The sequence below is a fragment of the Narcine bancroftii genome, chromosome 1 (assembly GCF_036971445.1).
Source record: "Narcine bancroftii isolate sNarBan1 chromosome 1, sNarBan1.hap1, whole genome shotgun sequence".
In the NCBI taxonomy this organism is placed as follows: domain Eukaryota; kingdom Metazoa; phylum Chordata; class Chondrichthyes; order Torpediniformes; family Narcinidae; genus Narcine; species Narcine bancroftii.
Genome location: NC_091469.1, coordinates 434,504,417 through 434,514,328, shown reverse-complemented (window position 1 = coordinate 434,514,328; position 9,912 = coordinate 434,504,417). Strand labels below are relative to the sequence as shown.

General features: G+C 42.0%; 2 long non-coding RNA genes across 2 annotated transcripts; one reads left to right on the top strand and one right to left on the bottom strand.

Moving 5' to 3' along the window:
• The first annotated feature begins 857 nt into the window (after nt 1-857).
• LOC138751683 (uncharacterized) lies at nt 858-7,744 on the top strand. Its single transcript, XR_011350122.1, has 3 exons — nt 858-1,499; nt 2,812-3,062; nt 6,424-7,744. It is a non-coding gene; the product is annotated as an uncharacterized lncRNA (long non-coding RNA).
• Nucleotides 7,684-8,767, bottom strand: LOC138751681 (uncharacterized). The gene is made up of 2 exons (XR_011350120.1): nt 8,667-8,767; nt 7,684-7,959 (listed from the first exon to the last, which is right to left on the bottom strand). It is a non-coding gene; the product is annotated as an uncharacterized lncRNA (long non-coding RNA).
• Between the last annotated feature and the right edge of the window lie 1,145 nt (nt 8,768-9,912).

Genomic DNA, 9,912 nt, shown 5'->3' with positions numbered 1-9,912 from the left:
CAGTCGGACATGTGAACCAGCAGAGGATAGCCAGGTACATGTGGAGCCAGCAAGGTATTAAGACATGAGTGTGCAGAGTTTGTGCTGATTAAAGCCTGTAGTACAGTCTTCTCATGTTTTGTGTTTGCTTGCTGAACCACAGCACATCACAATTTAATCAGCTCAAAATTTTAAAAGGTCCATGGAAAATTTCCTCACTATTGAGAGGCTGGATATCGACCCTCAACACCCAGATGCCCTCGCGTCATTCGAGATCTGGAAGACTGAGGTGATCATCCAGAGGCAGGCTGAGGTCATCAACATGAACCAGAAGAAATTCATGGTACTTTGCACCAAACTGGGCCCTCGAGCTTTTCAGTCTATCTGAAACTGCATGGATTTCGAGCCAGCAATGGCTGTCCTGGAGGGCAATACTCGCCTCTGACAAATGTGCTCGATGCCCAGTACCTGCTCAGCATCAGGGTACAGCAGCCAGGTGAGACTGCAAACACTTACCTGGGGTCCCTGTGGGGGCTAGCACGCCTGTGCACGATCGAAGCTGGAGTGACTCAAGGGGAGATGGAGTGACTCATCTGAGAAGCCTGTGTGCGAGGGCTGTGGTCAAGGGCAACTGGACAGAGACTGTTGAAATAATGCTTCCTCTACCAGGATCATGGAGGTGATCTGCTCCCTAGAAGCTGCAACTCACCATGTAGAGACATTCAATGATTGACTCCCACAACCGCTGGCTTGGGTAACACCGATTACAGCAGTCGCTGAGGGGCCCTATGCGGAAGGGACGATCGGCTGCTGCTGACGCAGTCCGCCACTGTAAGTACTACAGGTCCTGGTGTGGGTCGGACAGGTGCTCTGAAAGAGCTTCCTGGCGAGGAACTCGCATTGCTCCCGATGCGGCAAGAAATGTCATTTTGCTAAGGGGTGTCTCTCCAGACCTACTGGGAACATTGCAGCCCTCCATGACCAACTGGGAGCCCCCCCATCCCCGTCCCGGATATCGCCACGTGCAAATTCTGGACAGCGCCATTACTCCGCCCGCCACTTCTGCCCGCACTGTCAACATCATGTCCGGCCGGCTGTCCACCCACACCTCCACAGTGTGCTCACCATGGGTGCCGCCATCTTTCGTTGTCCGACTTCCACCGGCACCAAAGACGTCATGTCTGCCTGCACCAAGATGTCACCTCTGGCTTCACTTCTGGTCGGGTCGCCCGACCGCACTGATACCACGTGTCCCCTGGGCATCGCCATCATAGGTCAGTTGGACCTCAACCACCCCAACTCGCTTGACTTACTGACCGGATGATATGGTCAACATTTGTGTGTTTGAACCGCACACTCGCCGCACCCCATGCTCCAAAGGGCATCCACTGGCCGTCATTCACTGCAACCATCGGGGAGCAGCACTCAGACCCTGAGATTGTCCTTGAGTCTACCACACTAACAGAGGAATTCCCCAAGGACATGGGTGCTCAATGATGGACATCGCTGTCAACGCGAAGGTAATAAAATGCCTGTTTGATAGTGGAGGTAATGAGAGCATTGTGCACCCAAATATAGTCCGTACGCTGAAATTAAAGGTATACCCAGCAAACTTCTCTCCATTGCCTTCATGGTCCAGGACCACTCCATCACCACACTCAGGTGCTGCTCGGTGAACTTGACAGTGGTGCGGGGGGGGGGGGGGGGGGGGAACATATCAAGGGTTCAGGTTCCTGGTCATCCCAAGCTCTGTGACCCGTCATCCTGGGGTTAGAGTTCCAGTGTCACCTCCACAGCCTCACCCTTGCCTTCGATGACCCACTCCCCTCTAACTCGTCATCCACACCATGAAGCCCAGCGATCGCCCCCCAGTACACCTGCGGCCTTTCCACACTATGGGTCCCCTCCTTCCATCCCTCTTCAACTACTTGATGCCAGACTAAGTCCATAGCTGCCAAGAGCAAGTGCTACTGTGCAGCCGATAGGACCTTTATCAAAGTCAAGGTGAGACAGCTTCTGCCAGAAGGAATTATAGAGCCCAGCACCAGCCCCTGGAAAGCCCAGGTCCTTGTCATAAAAGGGGGCAGCAAACCAAAAACGATCATCGACTATGGCCACACCATCACCCAGCTGGATGCCTACCCTCTGTCCCGCATTGTTGACAAGATAGCCACTACAGGGTCTTCTCCACGAATGGCCTGAAGTCAGCCTACCACCAGCTCCCCATCCATGCCAATAAACCTTATACCGCCAGTTACGCTGGGTTCCTTTTGGGGTCATAAATGGGGTCTCTGTGTTCCAGCGGGAGATGGACTGCATGGTAGACTGGCACAATCTAAAAGCGATCTTTCCATACCTGGACAATGTCAACATCTGCAGCTACAACCAGCAGAACCACAATGCCAACCTAGAGAGATTTCTCTGGACCTCACTTACAACAGGGAGAAATGTGTGTTCAGCACCACCTGCCTTGCCACCCTAGGGTACCTCGTCGAACATGGTCTTATTGGTCGCAATTCTGAATGCATGCGCCCCCTAATGGAACTTCCCCTCCCCCACATGCTCAAGGCCATCCACAGGTACCTAGGGCTCTTACTTCTCCCAGTGGGTCCCCTGCTTCTCGGACAAGGTCCTCCCACTGGCCCAAGCCACCACCTTTCCCCTCCACCTCGAGGGCCAAGTCGCCTTTGCCCACATCAGACAGGACATTGCCAATGCCACGATGCATGCTGTTGGCAAGGTCAACCCATTGAAGGTGGAGGGCGATGCCTCCGATGTCGCCCTTGCTGCAATCATCAATCAAGGGGGCTGACCCATGTCCTTTTTCTCCAGAACCCTCCACGGTTCAGAGCTCTGTCATTCCTCCATCGAAAAGGAGGCCTAGGCGATCGTTGAAGTACTACGCCACTGGTGCCACTACCTGGCAGGCAGAAGGTTCACCCTACTCACTGACCAGCACTACCCACAGAGGCAAGATGAAAAATGACAAGACCTTGCATCGGAGAGTTGAGCTGGCCATCTTCAGCTATGACATCTGTTACAAGATCAAACCAGCAACCACAAAGAAGGCATATCACACAGGGGTAAAGATGAACAATTACTTTATTAACAAAAAAAATTCACCTTCAAACTTTAATTCAAAATCCTCCCTTTTATAACAATGCCCACTGGATACTATGCAAATTTCTATAACAGTGTAAAACTAATAAATTCCCCAGCCTAAATATATGTAATTAAAGACTATGTTATATTTCCAACCAGCCCACAGAAAAACTTAAGACACAAAACAAACACAAAACACACAAGACTCACAAAACTTCGATCTCAACTGAAGTAAAAAGATCTTTGAGAGAGAGAGAGAGAGAGTGAGAGAACAAAATTCGAAGTTCTCTTGTGTTGCTTGCAGAGAGAGGAACAATGGCTTGGTCCGGATCCTTCTGACTGCCTTTGGAATGTTCATCTTTTTTGAAATCCCAACATTCTAAACTGTCTTCCAGACAATGACTCATACTCTGGGCCTTCTTCCCCTCCACAGCACTCCCACTGGTGGTTTATCGTCCATGTCCAGAAATTTTTAGATAATTTTCTGCACATGCTCAGTCCGTCTCCCACTCTCTCAGCAGTCCACCTTCACCTTGGCTCTTAAAGGCAAACTATCACTTTTTAACATAAAACCACACAACACATAGGCCAATATACAACACAGAACTCTGTAACAGATCCAGTATACTCTCCTGGACCTGCGCTACTGTGTAGTCCGAACAACTGCAGGCACTGCATGATACCCTCTGCCACCCGGGTGTCACGCACCTGTACCATTTCATAAGTCACAGTCCAAGAAGTCCGGACCATGACTGAGTTCTGCAGAGTCTGTGTAGAGTGCAAACCATGCTTCTTTCCCCCACCACAGGCCCATGTAGTAAAGGCCACTTGGACTTTTGAGTGACTCAACATTGACTTCAAGGGACCACTGCCTTCCACAAATAAGAATGTCTATTTCCTCTCAGTCATAGATGAATACTCCCATTTTCCCTTTGCCATCCCTTGCCCTGACACCTCCACCGCCTCTATTATCAGGGCCCTAATGCAGATGTTCACCATGTCCGGATACCCTGCATTCATTCACAGTGACCAGGGGTCCAGCTTCATGCGTGAGGAGCTGTACCAGTACCTAACGTTGTGAGACCACAGCTAGTTGCACAACTAGCTCCAACCCCAGGGACAAAGGGCAGGTGGAGCATGAAAACAGGGTCATCTGGTAGGGACTCCTGACCCTTAGGTCGAAAGGCTGGTCCGTCGACTATTGACAAAAGGCCCTCCTTGAGGCGCTCCATGCCATATGGTCGCTCTTGTGCACAGCTACCAATCACACCCCTCATAAATGCCTTTTCTCCTTCCCTAAATAACTCAGTGACTGCCGAATCCCTGCCAGCGAGGCTAACGTCTCCGGGACCAGCACTCCTCTGCAAACATGTGAGGACCCACAAGTCTGACCCCCTGGTCAAGCAGGTGCTCCTTCTCCATTCATACCTGAATGGACACGAGGGATCCGGCACCTGCAAGTGCCCACTGGCTACTTTAGCCTGACATCATTTTGGCTCAGAATTTCTATTTTTATCCTTTTATTTTGTGTGGTCTGGCCTTACTGGACAGGCTTCAAAGCCTTACAATGAGCAACACACTAGACAGACAAAGAAGTTTTATCTTTAAATTTAGACATACACCATTTTGGCCCACGAGTCTGTGCTGCCCAATTTACACCCAATTAACCTACACCCCCTCCCCACTGATACATTTTGACTGGCCCCTTAACTGCTTTATTAGGCTACCTGGTCTCATCCTATCTGTGGTGATATGCAATTACATCACTAGGTCACCATGGGTCATCCGGTGACCTTGTATATAAAGCAGTCCAGAGCTACAGTCTTGTCTTCCTGGTTCGTCTTGCAGAGAGACAAGGCCTCTTAATGTACATATTAGTTTATTAAAGCTGTCTTATACTTGCACTGCTGGTGTGTTTATTGTCAGTCCACGCACCCAAACCCACCTCTGTTACCTCTACAAACTTCTTTTTCTTTCCCAATTCTGATGAAAAATACAATAACTGCTTCCCTTTTCACAGACAACAGACCTGTTAAGAGTTTACAACATTTTCTATTTTTATTTCCAATTTCCAACATGTGTGGTTTTAAAAAAAATGATCAAACAGAGTCAATTGGTACCAAACAGATCTAGATATAATGCGAAAGTGTGATGCAAAGAAATCTTTTTATTTGTCACTAATTTAACGTTTAGAAACATTTGCTCTTCAGAAAATTGTGCAGTAGATTTTTAACAACTAGAATTAGAGGCTGTCAGCCATTCATCTGAATTTCATTTCCATTAATGCCAAAGAAAATTAAAAATATAGTATTGTCAGTTATGGGTGCTGGATCTGCACCACTGGTACAATTCCAGGGTAGGAATCTCTTTCTCTGTTAAATGCAATTTCCAGTGGGGAAAACACCAACTGTGGGGCTTCAATGTTTTTTTTCTATGGAACATAGAACAGTACAGAACAGGAACAGGTCCTTTGGCCCTTTATGTCTGCACTGACCATGGTGCCACTCAAACTAATCCCATCTCCCTGCAAATGCTCTGTTCCCTTTGCCTGTGTGTGTAAAATCTTGCCTTAAAAATCTCCTTTAAACTTTCCTCCTCTCACTTTAAAACTATCCCCTGTAATATTTGACATTTCTACCCCAGGAAAATTAGACCATGTTCTAAATATGTTGTAGAAAATTCCTTGGATAATTAGGTTTATTAATCCTATTGAAGAATGGGACTGCACTGTGATAAGTTCGATTATTTACCTTCTTTCATTTGGATCTCCCACTCATAGATATCATCTATAATCCTCTGACTTCCTTATCATACCTCACTTCCTATACACAAGGTCTGATTAATATATCTACATAATATCTACTCCCCTCTCCTAGTCAAGTTCCCATTACACTTCATTCGGTGAGTCACTATCTACTCATTCAAGCTATTTGTATTCCTTTGTCCTCTTCACAATTTGTTTTCTTATTTATCCCTATGCCATCTGCAAAATTAACAACCATAACTTCAGTCTACCCTTGTAAAATACTCCTGTATTTTTATAAAATGTAATCAGTCTTTTCCTTAGCTTCCAATACTCCAAATTTGTCCAATTTCTCCATAGAGCTAATACTCTCCAATTCATCAGAAAAATAGTGGAAAGAGTAAAATGTTATGGAATGGAAAATATTATGTACTGAAAAAAGTGAAGATGTTGTAAGGAATAGTTATGATAATGTCTGGTTTGTTATGAATTTCAGCTTGAGGGCCTCGGGTGTTTCTGAATCATTATGTTTTTTTCAACTGTTTACAATATAAATTACTTCAATTAAAGAACTGAAGTTATGGTTGTTAATTTTGCAGATGGCATAAGGACAGATAAGAAAACAAATTGTGAAGAGGACAAAGGAATACAAATAGCTTGAATGAGTAGGTAATGACTCACCGAATGAAGTGTAATGTGGGAAAATATAAAATTATCCATTTTGGCAGGAAACACTTTGGGGGAAAAAAGGTAAATCAAAATAATGAGATATTGCTGAGCTCTTTTTTAATTGACAAAACGCTGGTAGACAGCTACAGTATGTCATGTAATTGGGAAAGCTAACAGAATTATATTGTTTCTTGAGGACTTTACTAGGATAGGGGAGTAGATATTATGCTGGCCAGAAATCAGACCTTGTGTATAGGAAGTGGGGTATGATAAGGAAGTCAGAGGATTATAGATGAGATCTATGGGTGGGAGATCCAAATGAAAGAAGGTAAATAATTGAACATCACAGTGTAGTCCCATTCTTCAATAGGATTAATAAACCTAATTATCCAAGGAATTTTCTACAACATATTTAGAACATGGTCTAATTTTCCTGGCAAAAGCTCCTCAGTGATTGATATCTTTTGACACGCAAATCATATTGATACGAAAACATAACTCACACTGGGAAATATTTGGTCAAATTTCCAGAGCAACCTGGAAATGGTTGATGATGCCTTCTTCTAAATTAGGTATTCCTGACATAATAGCATTTTTGGCCCAATATTTTTCTATATGTTTTGCTTCAAAATCATTGATATGTGATGATTCTTTGCAATAAACTATGTTTTGAAGGCAAAATAGAATTACAAAAGTCACAAAAGGCAAGTCTATCTTCTGAATTTCACTTGGTACTTTTCTAAGTTACAGTGCATCATATGTATTATTTTAAGTAGCTTCTGCCTCTATTGTTCAGTCACACAGCGAGTTCCAGATCCCAAAATGAAAACACAGTTCAGAAATAAGGTTACAATACTGGAGAAACATGGCATATTGAAAGAATTTGGTGATTAATGCTTTGATCACCTGATTCCAAACATCCATAAAAGAGCCTAACATTAGATAGAGTTCAAATTAATTTGCCATTCTTACAAAACACAAAAATGAACCTAACTGAATCAGTGAAATATTCAGGCAAGTTCCTTTTTCTGATAAAGGCTTTTCAACAGAATTGAAATGTTACGTTGGCTTGTTCTTAACATGGTTGTTGCATTGCCACAAAGTTCGTTATTTACTTGGTTTTTTTTTTCAGTTTCCTCCATTTAATAATTCACTTATATTCAAATGATTGTAATGATCAATAAACAATATGCTCAGAATTTTTTTCTCTTTTAATGAACTAAAAATCAAATACAATTTAATCTACATCCTACAGCCTGAATTGATTCATTGCCTGACTTGATATTTTGCACTCATTTTACAGTAAAAGAATATGACTTATTCTTCATATTCTTGGTAGCATCTCCATTTTTCAGTGTTCCATCTCTTATGGAAGCTCTCTTTTCTTGAAGAGATATAGATGATAATGAATCTTCTAAAAACTGTGAAGGTGTACTTTCTAATGTGACAAAGCGACCCCAGAAACCCTAATTCAAAATTAAAGCACACATATTCATCACTGGTCTTACATTGTACATTGCTGAGGATAACATATGATTATTTAATAAAACAAATGGTAAAAATACTCAATTGTGCACATGTTACAGATACATACAAAGACTGAATGAACTAAAACATGTTATTACATTTCTTTAAAGATTCAACAATGGTTCTGATATTCTGAGATTATGATTGGCAAATTCATTCTTGGTAAAAACATGGTAAAATAGTGTCAAACCAACTTCATGGAACCAGGATTTTTTTTTTAACAAACTAAGGGAAAATTCAACCCTTAAAACGGAGCTCCTTAAATGTAATTTAAAAAAATGCACACCTGGGGAGCTGCATATTCTTTTTATATGGGTGGATAAAAGTGAGGCAACATATTGTGTAAATTTGAATAGTTATGAATTATTTTAATGTGGTTACAATAAACAGGTAGGCATTTCAGGTCCCAGCACAAAATATGATCAGAAAATCAATTTTATCTTATAAGTAGTCAATGACCATTAATCAGACATATCTCATTGGAAGATATCTTCACTCCTCCTGCAGTCCCCAGTAGAATTAATGTATAGTGAAATATAATGTACTTACCTGTTATTATTACTTAACATAGCATATTAGCAACATCTGTGAAGAAAGAAACAATTATGTATCAAATCTATGAGTTTTCTATGTGGTAATTACTTACTGTTGTATTTAATCCTGTAATTTCAGGATGGTGGAAAATGAAGCCATGTTCTTTTTCCTTGATCCTGGAAGATTCAATGGCCTGTTCTTGAAGGTTTTTAGCTTTCTAAAACCAGAAAGAATAATATAAAATGTTATTTAATAAACATTATGAGAAATGGAAGAATTATTCTCTTACATGTAATTAATTATAATATTAAGAAATATTTTGTAATACAAAATTTCTTTAAAACAAAAGTACTAATGGGCAAAAATTTGCTAAAAGATTGGCAAATGGTATAGAACATTGGAAAATATGAAATTGTTCATTTTTGTAGGATAATCAAAAGAACAGGTTATTGAAATGTAAAAAATTTTTGAGGAAGTTACAACACTATGAAACAGAATAAGCAAGCATAAAATATTGAAACATTGGCCTGAGCTTTTAATTGCAACTTTGCAAGATACCAATGAGATCATTTCCAGAGTACTATAAACAGCTTTGATATGCCTACTTAAGGAAAATTCAAAGAAGGTTCACTACAATGAAGTGTTGTCATATGCAGAAATTTTAAATTCTTAGGGTGTTTACTCATTAGAGCTTAGTACAGTGGTTTTCAAACTGTCCCCAAACTCACATTCCACCTTAAGCAATCCCTATGCCAAAGGTGCTATGTGATTGGTAAGGGATTACTTAATGTGGTATGAGAGTGGAAAGAAAAAAGTTTGAAAACCACTGTTTTAATCATACCTAATTGACTTGTTATGTGCACGGTTTCAAGCAAAATATTTCAGTAACAATTGGGTCCAGAGCAGTGGTTCTCAACCTTCGCTTCCCACTCACAGACCACCTTAAGCAATCCCTTACTAATCACAAAGCACTGATGGCATAGGGATTACTTAAAGTGGTATGCAAGTTTAGGGGGAAAAGTTTGAAAACCATTGGTTTAGAAGAATGAGCAGCAACCTTATTGAAAGTGTACAATCATGCACTTTGGTAGAAGAAATAAATGGGAAGAAAACTGAAAATATCCAGGTGTAAAGGGATCTGCAAGTCCTCATGGAGATAGCCTGAAGGTAAACTTTCAGGTTGAGTTGACAGTGAAGAAGGCAAATGCAATGCTGGCATTAATTTCAAGATTAGAATATAAGAGTAGGAATGTAATATTGAGGGTTTATAAGGCACTGGTGAGACCTCACTTAGAGTATTGTGAGCATTTTTGGGCTCATCATTTAAGAAGCGATGTGCTGACGCTAGAGAGGGTTCA